The sequence below is a fragment of the Silene latifolia genome, chromosome 9 (assembly GCF_048544455.1).
Source record: "Silene latifolia isolate original U9 population chromosome 9, ASM4854445v1, whole genome shotgun sequence".
Classification (NCBI taxonomy): Eukaryota; Viridiplantae; Streptophyta; class Magnoliopsida; order Caryophyllales; family Caryophyllaceae; genus Silene; species Silene latifolia.
Window position 1 is genome coordinate 154,296,487 of NC_133534.1, and position 14,990 is coordinate 154,311,476.

At 36.7% G+C, this 14,990-nt stretch overlaps 1 non-coding gene across 1 annotated transcript; it reads right to left on the reverse strand.

The window, feature by feature from the left end:
* Window positions 1-8,439: 8,439 nt before the first annotated feature.
* On the reverse strand, window positions 8,440-8,546 carry LOC141603650 (small nucleolar RNA R71). The gene has a single exon (XR_012525510.1). It is a non-coding gene; the product is annotated as a small nucleolar RNA R71 (small nucleolar RNA).
* Window positions 8,547-14,990: the final 6,444 nt, after the last annotated feature.

Consider the following 14,990-nt stretch of genomic DNA (forward strand, 5'->3'; position numbering starts at 1 on the left):
TAATCGTGTCATTGTCATAATCGGAGCATTTGTCATCGTATGACTGGAGCCATGTTTCAACGGTGATTGGTGTAGGAGTATTAGATGAATTCATTGCGTATAATTAACTACAAAAACGGAAATAAAGGAAATAATTATCATCTATCGTTTTAATAATACTCGTAAATTTAACTACAAGCATTGCATTTATATAGTGACCTCCACCCAACTACATAAATGATTCCAAGATCCAAATTCATATCAACTTGGGCACGGTGAGCCGATTCATCCCTTATTAATATAACTCGGTGGATTAACTCTTTAATCGATTCTACTTTTAGAATTCTTGGTCGATAAAAATTACTCTAATTCTCATCTTTAGCCCGGAACACATGCGACTACGGTCAACAATACTTCCGTTGAGCTCAATCCAAATTTCGATGTAATAACCTTTTACTACCCCACTTCGCCAACGTAACAAGGTTTGTATTACGGTGAAGCCGGATTAACTCCCTTGTGAAATTGGTACTTCATGGGTTTCTACTATTTGGTAAGGCTTTTTCTCAATTTTTAATATGTGAGAGGTCTTGTCAATTTATTATCTATCACGTTTTAAGTGAACTAAAGCGGTGAACTACGATAATTATAATTGACACGGTCGATGACTCGATATGAAATGCATGCGTTGTTATGGCGATTTGGCAATGCATGCAACATATTAAAAGAAATGCAAAGCAATAAATAAAATTCCTAGTATGGCCTTCCTAAAATAGAAAATCAAATAATCTATTATATATTCGGAAACCAACTCCTTTGGTCCCTTGAATCTTCAAATGGCACGCCTCCCAAGACACCGTCTTTGTCGGATCACCTTTCCGAATGGCACCGTCTTTGAAGATGCTCCATGATTACAAATAATAATAAAAATACAAAGCTATTCCTATTATATATTTGTAAAATGGAAAAACTAATAAAAATAAAATAAAAGTGATTCGAGATCACATTAAATTACAACCGAATCAATATTCCCTTTCATTACGGGTAATATTAATTAAAACTAAGGCCATACTAAGATAAAATTACATAATTCAAAATTATATAAATAAAAGACATTCAACAATTGAAATATGCAGCATTATAATATGTACCTATCATGCAAAATCGTGTGCCAAATCGCCCTATTTAACTTATGTCGTACATATAACCCGGTTTCATGGAAATGCGTGATAATAACCTTTTAAAATCACTAATTAACACTTAAATCACATCTAAGCTCAAGTTAATTATCCTAACACATTTTAGGACTCAAAAATCAGTCAACACTAAATTTTTGACAATAATTCAACTTGATTTAATTTTATGCTCATTTTTTACCTTAAAATCATTATTTATATGAAATAAATCCAAATTAAATCATAAACGTTTCAAAATTTGAATTTTAAATTTTTGAACATTCTGGAATAAATCCACGACACTCATAATGTCAAAAAACATGGTTAGAATTTTCGAATTAATTTTGAAAAAATATAGTTGCATTTTATCGGTTTTATCTCATAAAATACATAAAGTATCCGAAAATTACTCCAATAATTTTTACAACTTTAGATCTGATTAGTGGGATATTAATGCAACTTAAAATAATTTTCTCAAGCCATACAATACGTTTTAGCTAATTTTTGCTAAAATAGTCACTATTTATGCCATTTTTACTCAAAAATCCATAAATCATGCTAAAGAAGATATTTAAATCTAGAAATTTACATACTCTCTGTAAATCTTGCATGTGACATTATATTAAAAGATCATGGCTTAATTCGAAATTTAACTAATTTTAACCATTTTACCTCTTTTAATCCATCTTTATCTCATAAAAATTATAAATCATGCAAAATTAATCAAATTAACTCGTCCTTTTACACACAACTTGTAAAATATGCATGTGAGGTTATATAAATTTTTCAAGGTCAGAAACGAAATTTAACTATTTTTAGCATTTTAATTCCCATTTTAGTCATAAAAATGTAATAAAATGACCAAAAATCCTTAAAATGAGCAATAAATTTCCATGAATCATTAAAATGACCTAAAAACATTTTAGGACCAGAATATATAACATGCATGGTGATTTCATGGCTTATACTTATAAATCACAAATTTTTAGTTTTATATGTTAACCTTTTAACTCGGAAAAACAATAACCGATTATGCATGCAACATCCTAATGCTCTGATACCACTTGTTAGGTTCATATACCTATTATTAGACTCCTCTAATAGTGAACAAATTAACTTGTTAATTATATGTTCTTTAGATCTAGTGCATGCATAACAAAATGAATGATTTATAAGAAAACAATGTCCCTTACATTGAAAATTTCGGTTTTATGGGCACAAGTAAGGTCTCCTACCTTCACTTGTTCTTGAGCTATGATGAGTAATAGGATGATCCTCCAAGACCTCAAGTATAGAAGTCACTCCTCTTGATTGCACCCAAGATTATCCCTTATCCCCACTAAATAATATTTGCTAGATATTTGTTTAGTAGTTTACCTTAAAATTGATTACTAATAATCATATATTACACTAATAATATTAGTAATCTTTATTGAACAATTTGAATCAAACTTCACAAGTTTTTAGAGGAAAAACTATGAACAAGAGAGAGGTTTTGTTGCATGTTCATATGTTGAGAGTATGATGGATGAAAATAAGAACAAAAGGCTCTTTCACCATAAGGTGGTCCGGCCCTATGCTCTTAATAAGAGCAAAATTGTCTTCCCAAAACTCTTTTTCAAATGCTTTATTGGTAGAGTGATTTTTGGTAGGTGCAACATTACAAGTGTTGCTTGTGTCATAAACTTTTATGACAAAATAGAAGACTTAGGACAAGTGTCCTATGACCTCCAAAAATCGGTGCATATGGACTAATTATAGTCCATTTTTGTCTTGTAATATTTGTCCCACAAATGCTTATAAGTCTTATGTTTAATTATCTTACATAATTAAATATTAATTTGATCATACAACAATTATGACACAAATTAATAAACATATATTCACTCAACTTATTGAGTAATATTTTATCATTATATCAACATATAATGGGTCCCATAATAGCTAGTTAGTTAAATTCACAACCTCTTGTAAATGTAAATAACTAATTACCTCTACCTCGAAACATTTCTAAAACCTCAACTTAATTTAGTGAATTAACATATTAATCCACTAAATATGATCTTATTTAATCACATTAACATAAGATACATATTTCCTCTTATAAAAATAAATTGTTCATTTTTAAGGAATTAATCAATTTGTATCGATATACAATTAATTAACTTTTTTAGATAAAGGCATCATCCTTTAGGTGTGACCTTAAGGGATCAACTGACCACCACCGTCCCACGACAGTAACGTCAAACTCTAGCAAGCCAATCGTTACCGATTAATGTTGATCAGTTGACTATATAATTGAATCATCCCTTACATATTCTTTATATGAGATTTAATAATGATATTTAAATCATGTGATCGCACTATTGTTGAGGACACATTTCCCAACAAAAACAATTATCAACGGACACGACACCCGTTTCGGTCTACTAGCTTTACACATAGGACTTAACTTGATTCTTCATCCTGTAACAACATAGCCTGGTTGGCTCTACTAACCATTCCAGTCAATCATGGTCATATCCCTCCTACATCTAACCTCTTAGGTAGCTATAGCTTATGGTGCCTCTATGATCAACTCATTAAACATATCATTATATTATATCTCTACCTAAGGGTTCAGGGATCAGAAAGCCGCATGCATATCATCATATAATTCATAATTCACAACTCATGTCATCCATACACTAAAATTTCACTCAATTATTCAAATAAGTCAGCATGCCAATATCAACCATATTCTTTCATTGCACATCTTTAACCATGTATCACATCATTACTTACCTTATTCCGCTCCTGCAAAACTGTTAGTATAATATAGGCAAGGTCTGATCCTTTATTTTGTAACTACCCACTCTCTGCATCACTCAAGGGTTACCAGGTTAGACTGAAAGGGCCAGTGGCTTGGTTTGAGGGGGCCCCTAACTCATTCCATTCCTGGGGCTCCTAACAGTTACTAGCCTGGGTTCATTTTATTTGACTCTTCCCATGTTCATTATTTTTGTTCATTTATTTTTAGGCCTGAGGATCGTTCGCTCTGATACCACTTTGTAACACCCCGACTTATGAAGGAGCCTTTAGCAAGACATTCCCTAATAAACCGGACTGTTACCATCTCGGTTTCCCGAGGTAGTGAATAACAAATTAAACTCCAAGGAAAATTATATAATTACTTTAACTTAATTATTACAAAACCTCTTTTACATCAAAATAACAAAGAACTAACATAAATAAAAGTGAAAGTCTTCTAAATGATGATCTAGCTACTAAGTCTTCTGATCCAGTGTCTCACGCCCATCAAGCTCCCATCCTATCTCTTAAACCTATCAAGTCTGCTCCCCAATATTTGGATCGTCACAGGTGTTCACGAATACACAGGGTCAACCACGAGGTTGAGTAGGGAATACAATGAAACAACAAAATATCATATGCATGCTCCTCCGTCACCTCCACCTCCATCTCAACTCATATCTCATAACCCGGAACGCCCAGCCATACCGATCCCCGGTAGACTATATATCGACCGTAGCCGATATGCCAGCTCGCAGCTGAGGACACCAGGGCAAGTCCTGCAGAACCCGCCTGGGCCTTATCACAACATCATCTTCACCACACCACATCACCACAACATCCTCCATCTCCAATGCATATGAAGGCTCAAAAGAAATTAATGCAACACAATATATATATTATTGAACTGATCAATCATAAAATCATGCCGGTTACCAAATGTTGTGATAACATACTCAATACGATCAATTCAGTCAATCACCTTCCAGCATATGAATCATAACGTAAATCAACAACCACGAATCAAGTCGCATTCACGCTTTGGTCATATGAAACACAAACAAGTCAACACAATTCAACATCAACGATAATAAGTCAAGTATATTTCCCTACCTCGATCATCATGATCAAATGGACAGATGCTCAATAATATTCCAAAACAAATTCGCCCTCTGAAAGATAAATAAATGATAAACAATTACTTAAACTATTCCCGTTCCCAAAATAGAAAATTACTAAAAATAGAAACTTCTTAAAAATGGAAAGTTTCCTTAAATGGAAACTTCCCCGATATAGCAGTTTTCCATTTTAATCAACCCGACTCAAAACCCGTCTCTAATTATTTAAAAGACTCGGGAACTAAATTAAATAACGAATACGATAAATAAAAGATTAAAAGAATTATCTCAATATCGATTTCAAACTCAAATAACTCAATAACTCAATAACCATGGTCACTCTGAACCGTAAACATAACTCGGCTCAAAGGCCCCATAACTCATAACTCAATACCTGTAACCAATTTCCATCTCAATTTCAATATCGATATTGTCAAATATTCCATTAATAAAACTGCTCAACAATTAGAGAATAACTCTAAGCTACTCACCCACTAGTCTAGGTCAAAGAAACCAACAAATCGAATATAATAAGAAAATTCGAACTCTCAGCATCACAATCCCAAAATAACAATATGATTACAACTTCAATAAACTTTGCTCACTACTGATAATGGACACCATCCTTCATATGTGTTCTAAAATACTCAACGCATAGCAAAATCAACAACCACTTAGACTCATACATAATATAATTGCTAAAGTAGAGTATAAATCCCATTCTGGTCAACCGAGTCCTAAATCCACTCAATACGAGACTCCATATGTAAATTACCAAACTCAATCTATTAATATCCCATCTCACGAAACGAAAAATAATAAGAATAAGTACAGTTAATAAGTATGGATAATAACAACGTAAGTAACCCATCACAATTAAATCTCAGTGGATAAACTCGATAAATCAATTAGCACATATACATACAACCTCGAAGAATAGTAATAATACTAGGATCGGTAGAATCGTGTTACCTCATATCAGAAAATAGTTCGAGAAATCCAAGGATAACAAGAAAGGGTCAACAAGATTGCTAATGAGACACATCAATCGGAGAATCTGGCCGATTATAATATGAGCGCCTAGAAGTTGATGTTTAGCGCACTAAATTATGAAAATTGTTGATGGTGTAGTAGTATGAGAAAGATGAAATAATAATTGAATGGTGGAATTTATGCTATGGTTGAGATAAAGGAAAGTGTGTGTTTTTAACAAAGAGAACAAAAGACAGAATATGACGCACACACAAAAAATAGGGTTTTTGGTTGAATATATTTGCCAAGCTGAATTAATAACGAGGAATAAGTTGGGCTCCGGTTTGGACCAAATATTTTTACGAATCCAATTTCTCTTCATAATAAAATTGATCAATTAAATCATTTTTCAAGTATTAAAATAAATATTAAATATTTGGGATATTACAGTTTGAGTGAGGAGAACCTGGCGCTGAGGTTTGAGAGGGGTTTGACCCCTAAGATCATGGATAAGTTACCCGTGGGAATCCTTACTGACGTTAAGGAAGCTTATGAGAGAGCTGAAAGAGCTGAGAGGTGATACGTGCATATTCTATACACTTTATCTGTGGTTTTGGCACGCGTTTTTATGCATAATTGTTAGCTTAAGGCTACTATTTCTCCCGAAACGGTTTACTTTGCATTTTCTATGATTTATTGTAGGAATGAGTGGAAGTAAGCTAAATCAAGCCTAATTCGTCCTCCGGAGGCAACTTCAAGGAAGCCCAGGAGAAGGAGAGTCGTACTCACTCACCTCGGGATGCGTGCATTGGAGTGAGGAGCTGTTTTTGGAGAAAAGAAGTGTTTCTGCACAGCACAACCAGTCGATCGACTATGCTGTAAAGTCGATCGACCACTGAAGCTCATCAGACGCCACTGGACTGCTACAAGTAGTCGATCGACCATGCTGACCGGTCGATCGACCAGTTTTCGAGCTGATACTTGTTTCTTCGTGTTAGACTTTTAAAAGCCCAACTTGTAATGAACTTTCAGTATCTTTTTATCAGTAGAACGCAGCAACTTTTAGGTTATGTTTTTCATTATTGAAAAAACTCAGTTTTAGATCTAGCTTGGGCGACGGAAACCTCGATTTCGATACCTTGTTCTTTAATTCGAATTAGTAAGTTTTATGCAAATCCTTTGTTCTTTTATTTCTTGTTAATTCAATTCTTGTTTTGCTAATTTAATTCCAGAAATTCATCTCTTGTCTTTTGTCTTTTATTTTAATTCAATCATGTCAATCTTGTTCTTTGTTATCAATTTGGAATTTGTTTTAGTTTTAGTCATGCGTAGCTAATTGTTTTGATTGGGAATGAGGTGAACCATGGCATGAATTAGGATTGTTTGTTAGCATGAATTCTTCCATTTCGGTTTTGTCGTCTGTTGATATGTCTTTTTGCTAGATTGAAAGATTAGTAATTAGAACTATCATTAGATTGGAATTTCTCTTGAGTGAAAGCTTTGAGAAATTCCGGGGAATTAAGACCGCAAGGTTAATTTGAGCACAGATCGAAAGGCTTGCTTAAACCCCCTGAGACCGTTTTATTGGATTTCTGCTACCTTATTGTCCTGACCATTGCCGTGGTGAACCGAATTTCCCGATCCCCTTTTTATCCTGTTGAGAAATTTCATTTAGCATTTAGTCAATTAGTCAACCAATCTCAAAACCCCCCAATTAATTGTTACTTTTATAGACTGAAAAATAGCAAACAAAATCAACCTTGTCTCTCTGTGGTTCGACCCTTACTATCACTAGCTATAGTTTTAGTTTGGAATTATAAATTTAATTTTGATACAAAACGACGGTATCAAATTTTGGCGCCGTTGCCGGGGAGACGGTGTAATTCTGTTTGCTTTATTTTAGTTTATTTTTCTTGTCTCAAGGAACTAAAGTTCCTTGAGGCCGTTGCTTACCTTTGCTTCTAGTTTTGCTTTTGCATAGTTAGAAGACAGGTTTTTGAGAGGAAGACTTGAGTACTCTCATTTTGGCAATTATGGCTACAATATATGATAATCTGCAGCCAAAGGAACACCATCTTCCAAAGGGGCACCAGTTACCTACCCCTACTACCGGTAACTTCGAGTTTCGTTCTTTTTATATCGATTTAGTGGAGCGAAATATGTTTGCTGGTCTACCAGATGAGGACCCCTTGAAGCATATGGATATTTTCACAGACCACTGCTGTTCCATACCTATACCAGCTGGGGTGACTCAGGATGAAGTAAAGGGGTTGATGTTCTTATACTCTTTGAAGGATTCAGCGCGAGATTGGTACCGCTACCTTGATAGGGTAGCAACTGGAGTCACGGACTGGACATCTCTAGCATTAGCCTTCTACAAGAAGTACTTTCCACTTTCAAAGACCGACGCCTTGAGAAGTAAAATCACAAGTTTCCAGCAAGGAGCCGATGAGGATTTTTGTGAAGCATGGGGACGTTTCAAAAGTTTGGTCCGAGCTGTCCCTCACCATGGTTTCCAGCAATGGTATCTTTGCAACCTATTTTATAATGCTCTATATGATGATTATAAGGTCATCCTGGATGCAGCTGCTAATGGCAGGTTCCAAAACAATACCGGTCAAAGTAAAGGTTGGAACACTATTGAGGAGATGGCAGTTCATAGAGCGGAGTTTGGGAGTTCACGTGGAAAGTCACGAAAGCAAAGTGATGAAATGAGTGCCGTTGTGACACTTATAACTTCTATTACTGCCCGTCTCGAGAAGCTCGAGATTTCTGAAGCTTCCAAGGAGAAAGTTGAAATACCTGTTCAAAACTCAGATGAGATCGAGAAGTTGAGAGAGATGGTCCAACTCCTTTTGGTTCAAGTGGCGAATATGGAAGCAGCCGGGATTGAGTCCTCAAAGAATTTTGTGAAGCAATTGGAGAATATGGAGGCTAAGCAAGTTGCTAATTCTTCAAGCAAATGTGAAGGGCCGGTTGAGACGATTAATGCCATTAATCTCAGAAGTGGCCTCTCTTATGAAAGTCCCGACGAGCCAAAGGAAGACTCGGGAAATGTTGAAGAAGCTCGTTTAAATTCTGGTGCAAAAACGAGCTCAATTGCCAGTACTTCTGGTCGATCGACCAACATTGTCGATCGATCGATCGAAGCGTCGAGATAAAATAGTTTAAATCGAAACTATTCACACCAAAGATCATCGATCGACCAACATCACCAGTCGATCGACTGGATCACCTGACGAACTCAATTCTGAACAGGAACTGTTCACGCCTAACCAAGTTGGTCGATCGACCACTCATATCGATCGATCGATCGTTGGAACTCCGAGAGCGAGGATGCAAATCCGTCAACTAGTCCGCATGATTCTTCACTCATTGATGATTTGACGGGGTTTTAAACCTACGGAAGCCGAAGGTTACTGATCCTACGGCCGTGTTGCGATCCGTATCCGGAGCGTTTGAAGGCTACTACGCTGGAGCGTAAGTTTGGTAAGTTTCTGGAGATGGTCCAGAATCTCGAGGTAACGGTCCCTTTCACTGATCTAATTACCCAGGTACCCTCTTACGCTAAATTCATGAAAGATATTTTAAATCGTAAGAGAAATTTTCGTGATGATGGTAATGTTGCTTTTGTGGAAGAGTGTAATGCTCTTTCGCAAATTAATGTGCCACCGAAATTAAAAGACCCGGGTAGTTTTTCAATTCCTTGCACTATAGGTAACCACGTAATTGGAAAGGCCCTTTGTGACTTAGGGGCCAGTGTCAGTGTCATGCCCTATTCTGTTTGCGAAAGGTTAAACATTGGCAGACTTAAGGTGACCGATATTATCGTTCAGATGGCAAATAGATCGACTCAGAGACCTATAGGTGTTCTAGAGGATGTACCCGTTCGAGTGGGTAAGTTTTTTATTCCTGTCGATTTCGTTGTTTTGGACATTGCAGAGGACAGTCACATACCTATTATTTAAGGCAGACCGTTTTTACATACAGCTGGGGCTGTAATAGATGTCAAACGCGGAACCATCATCTTAGAGGTAGGGGATGACACCATTGAGTTCAGTCTTGCTCACAAGGCGACTGAACCTACTGATGAGGATACGTGTTATTCCATTGATATTGTTGACAAGGCTGTTACTTGTAATTGGAGGGAATCCTTAGCCAATGATCCCTTAGCTAATCTAACCCGTTTAGGTGAGTATGCAGGTAATACAGTGGAGAATGCTGAGGAGCCAGATGCTTTGGTAGCCTCAATGGAGAGCTACGAGCTCAATGAGGAAGAAGATGAGATGCTCTTGAGCTTGGCCAACGAGAACTTGGTAAACACTTGCTACACCATTGAAGATGATTCTGTCTATGCTGTAGAGGTAAAGGTGCTGGAGCGTAAGCCACTTCCTCCTAATCTTAAGTATGTTTTTCTAGATGATACGGAGCGGACTACCATTGTTAGCTCTAAGCTTAATGATGACCAGCTGTCTGCTTTGATGTGTGTGCTTAAGAAAAACAGGAAGGCTTTGGGTTACTCTTTAGACGACATTAAGGGCATCAGCCCTGATGTTTGTATGCACAGGATAAAGTTGGAAGAAGGCCACAAGCCTTACAGACAGGGTCAATGCAAGTTGAACCCAAAGATGCAGGAAGTTGTTATGGCTGAGGTGATGAAACTACTCGATGCAGGTATTATTTATACAGTTGGCAACTCCAAGTGGGTTAGCCCAGTTCAGGTAGTCCCGAAGAAAGGAGGGACTACCGTGGTTAAAAATGATAAAAATGAATTAATACCAACTCGAGTAGTGACAGGGTGGCGGATGTGCATTGATTATAGACAGTTAAATGCCGCCACCAAGAAAGACCAATTCCCCCTCCCTTTTGTTGACCAAATGACTGAAAGACTTGCTTCTAACAAATTTTTCTGTTTTGTAGACGGATATTCAGGGTTCTTTCAAATCCCTTTTCATCCGGACGATCAGAGTAAGACCACTTTTACCTGCCCAAAGGGTGTTTTTGCATATCGTAGAATGCCTTTCGGATTGTGTAACGCCCCTGCTACCTTTCAGAGGTGCATGATGGGATTTTTTTCTGATTATATAGAGAATATTATGGAAGTATTCATGGATGATTTCTCAGTTTATGGTAGTGACTTTGATCGTTGTTTAGCGAACCTTGATAAAGTCATGCAGCATTGTATAGATGTTAATCTTGTTTTAAACTGGGAAAAGTGTCAGTTTATGGTCAATGAGGGAGTTGTGTTAGGGCATCTGATTTCTGATAAAGGTATACATGTTGATAAGGCAAAGGTGCAGGTGATTGAGCAATTACCTCCTCCCGTGAATGTTAAAGGAGTAAAGAGTTTCCTTGGTCACGCTGGTTTTTACCGGCGTTTCATTAAGGATTTTTCAAAAATTGCTAAACCACTTACACATTTGCTCCTTAAGGATGTTGTCTTTGAATTTACTGATGTTGGGGTTGGTGTCCTTAACAGTTAGTGCAAGGACTTATAAACCTCTAAAAGGATCAAAGGGCATACTTTGGTATTATTATCAGTTGATCCACGTTTATCAATAACGGTTGGCTTGCTAGATAAGTTTGACGTTATTGTCATACAGATGGCGGTGATCAACTGGTCCCTAAAAGTCACACCTATAGGATACGTTCGAGAGATGTGACGGTATGAAAATACTGTCATATAGATGCCAAAAATTGACTAACCAAGAACTAGTCCGAGTTATTTGACTAGTAATTAGTCAAATATGTGATGTTGAGATATTATATTTAATACGGATTAAATATCATGGGCTAAGGCGAATTAACCAGTTAATTCGTAAAATTAAATATACGTGATTTATATTTAATTAAATGTATATTAAAAATAATTATACAATACTTGTTTCGTCGGACACGTATTAATAATTCAAACCTAACCCGTATTATTAGCCGATGCCTTAATTTCCGATAACCGATAACAGTTTATAATATAAACCCGTCATATACATTTTAGCATTTGGTGAACTGGACCTCGAGCTAAAATTAAGAGGAAGTGGAAGCCCACTTCCCCATGCTTGCACTCGGTCCGGCCGAACCAAACAAAAGGAGAGACTCCCTCCCTTTGACCTAGACAATTTCATTTGCGAAAAACTAGGGTTTTGAAGAGTATACTCCTCTCGAAAAACCCGAGATCTCTCATCTCGACAAAACTCACATCCGTTCTCCCTATATTGCAAGGCAATCGGAGAACACTGTTCTAGCACAAGGGCATATCTCGGACAAAGTCTTGGGTGCAACGATTAGGAGGAAATCTGCTTTGATTTCTGTTCTTTACGCCGCAATTTAAAGGACCCGAGGTTATTTCTATACATTAATCATTTCATTGTGTTTATCGTTTTATGACTATAAATTGCATGTTTAAATTTACGTTATAGTCCTGCAATTAAAGGGTAGTATACGGATATTAACCCACAAGTGGTATCAGAGCGAGGCCACGTAAATTTTTATATGTGTTTTTCATCAAACGATTGTTGAAACGATGAATTTTGGTTAAAATTTTATCTCGGCACCATTTGTTTTACTCGCAAAATTTTTTTTTTTTTTTGCTGCGTTTTTTGGTTGCATTGGGAACCGTGTCTTGTTTACACGGTTGCTCTTGTTGTTGTTTTGTCTCGAAAACCAAGCCGTGCCATGTTTTACACGGCTGTTTTTTGTTTCAAATTTCATGTTGTTTTTACATGTTGTTATTTTATACAGAGATTATAGCAACATGTCAAGTTTTTGTCAATTGTTAAATTTGTTTTGATGCGTTTTTGATCAAAATTACAATTGATTTTGTCCAGACAAACTGTTTTCACGAGGGTTTTGAAGTTTCAGCCACTTAAGCATTCGATCGAGCGTATTTCTACTCGATCGAGTCTTTGTTTCTATCTTGTTTTTGATCGATCGAGTCCCTGTTGTATTCGATCGACCTCGTTTCAAAAACCTTTTGCTCGATCGAGTCCCCGTTGTACTCGATCGACCCCTTTTCTAAACCTACTTTGCTCGATCGAGTTGTCCTCGTACTCGATCGAGTAGTTTTGTTGATATAGGTACTCGATCGACCACCGCTTTAGTCGATCGAGCACCTCTGATTAGCATACCTCTCGATCGACTTGCGATTCGATCGATCGAGCCCTCTTGGTCCTCGATCGAGCACTTATGTCCCTGGATCGAGGGATTTCGTCTTTAACAGCTTTGAAAATTTGTTTCTTTTGATTTAAATTTTCTTATGGCTTCAATATGTACTTTATACGGATATAGTACACTCGCTTAATAGTGAATCGATTCACTCACGTACCATATAGTTGTTTTAAAGCGTCTTTAAAATGACGGATTATTATGGATTAAAATTAAATGATAGAAGCGGTTTTATCACATGAATTTTAATCATTAAAAGGTGGTTTGGATAAATTTAACATAATTACGGAATTATGTCACGAATGAATTTGTTTTTAGTTGATGCATTTTTATTTATCGTTAATTTATGAATGCCGTGAATGCCTTTTAATTACGTATTTAATTTTACAAGCGGTTGTAACTTAGTGTGGCCTTAGTAGAACGTGTTACCGTAATGATGGAACACGGTCTTGGTTGTATTTTGAGATCTTGTATCTCCGTTTTGGTTTTTTCACTTGTAATTACAGTTTTAATTAGAATGTAAATAGGTTTATATTTTGTAATTTTAATTGTAATTTTTGAGAAGACCAAAGATGGAGACCAGATGCTCACTCCCGCTACTTGGATCAAGATGGAACATCAAGACAAGCTTTTCGGGTCCAACGGTGGATTCCAAAGTTGTATTATGTTCTTTTACTAGGATAGGCCACACTAGGAAATTTTTATTTACGTATTGCATTACTTTATTTATTTATTGTTACGATAATTTGCATCATTTTCCGCCTAAAAACCAAACCACCTAATTATTGCATGAAAACTGACACATATAGAGGTCACGAGTTAGTTTTCATTGACATTCTCATGTCACACGTTTTAAGCCATCATCCAAATAAATTCATTCACGACCGACGCTAGTTATTCGTTCACTTAAAATGAATTATAATTTTGTTGATGGGATCTTCCTCGTATAAACCAAAATTGAGAACGGTCTTTATAGGTCAAACTCCAATGAGTCCCTTCTTCGTCGGTAGGCATACTATGACCCCTTCTACGTCGGGTAAGTTGGAACTGATTGACCTATTTTATCTCAACACTATGGTCACTCGTACGATCCTGTGACTATGGTGGACTATAGATAGGATTTACTGAAATCTATCGACCAAGAGTTCTTCCGGAAGAATTAGCTAAACAGTTGGCTTATCAATTTACGTAAATTGAGTCTTGGGATCACTTGTATCATTCTTGAGGGAGATCAATTATGCAAGTGCGAGAGTCTACATGTTTAAAATGAATTTTAAAATAGACTTAAATCACCTCGATGAGTTGCTTATTTCGTTTTGTTTTTCTTTCTTTTTCAGTGTAGATCACGTTTTAAACTGCTAAACAACAAATGGCTGGTTCAAGTGATAACCCAATGCCAAGTGCCACTTTGGACCGTGAGTCCTGGCTTAGGATCTTCATGAGTCGATGAATCGGTCTACTCGGTGAAGAATGACGGATCCAACTTCGCGGATCGGGAGGCAAAGATTACGGAATGCTGCCGCCGCGACGGAAAGCTCAGATATCTGCTTGAGCCCATGCCGTTAAACCCCGGCCCCACGGCTGGAATAAACGAGATCGACAAGTATAACGATTTCGCTTTAGAAGCGGGTGCGGTAAAGAACGTACTTATTTTTGCAATGGAACCCAATTTGCAGAAACGCTTCATAGCCCAAGGTGCAAACAAGATTTTCACCACGCTCACTAAGGAATTCTCGAAAGCACCGAGAATCGTGACCTATGAGCATACCACTCGCTTCTTTGATGCGAAACTCCGAAA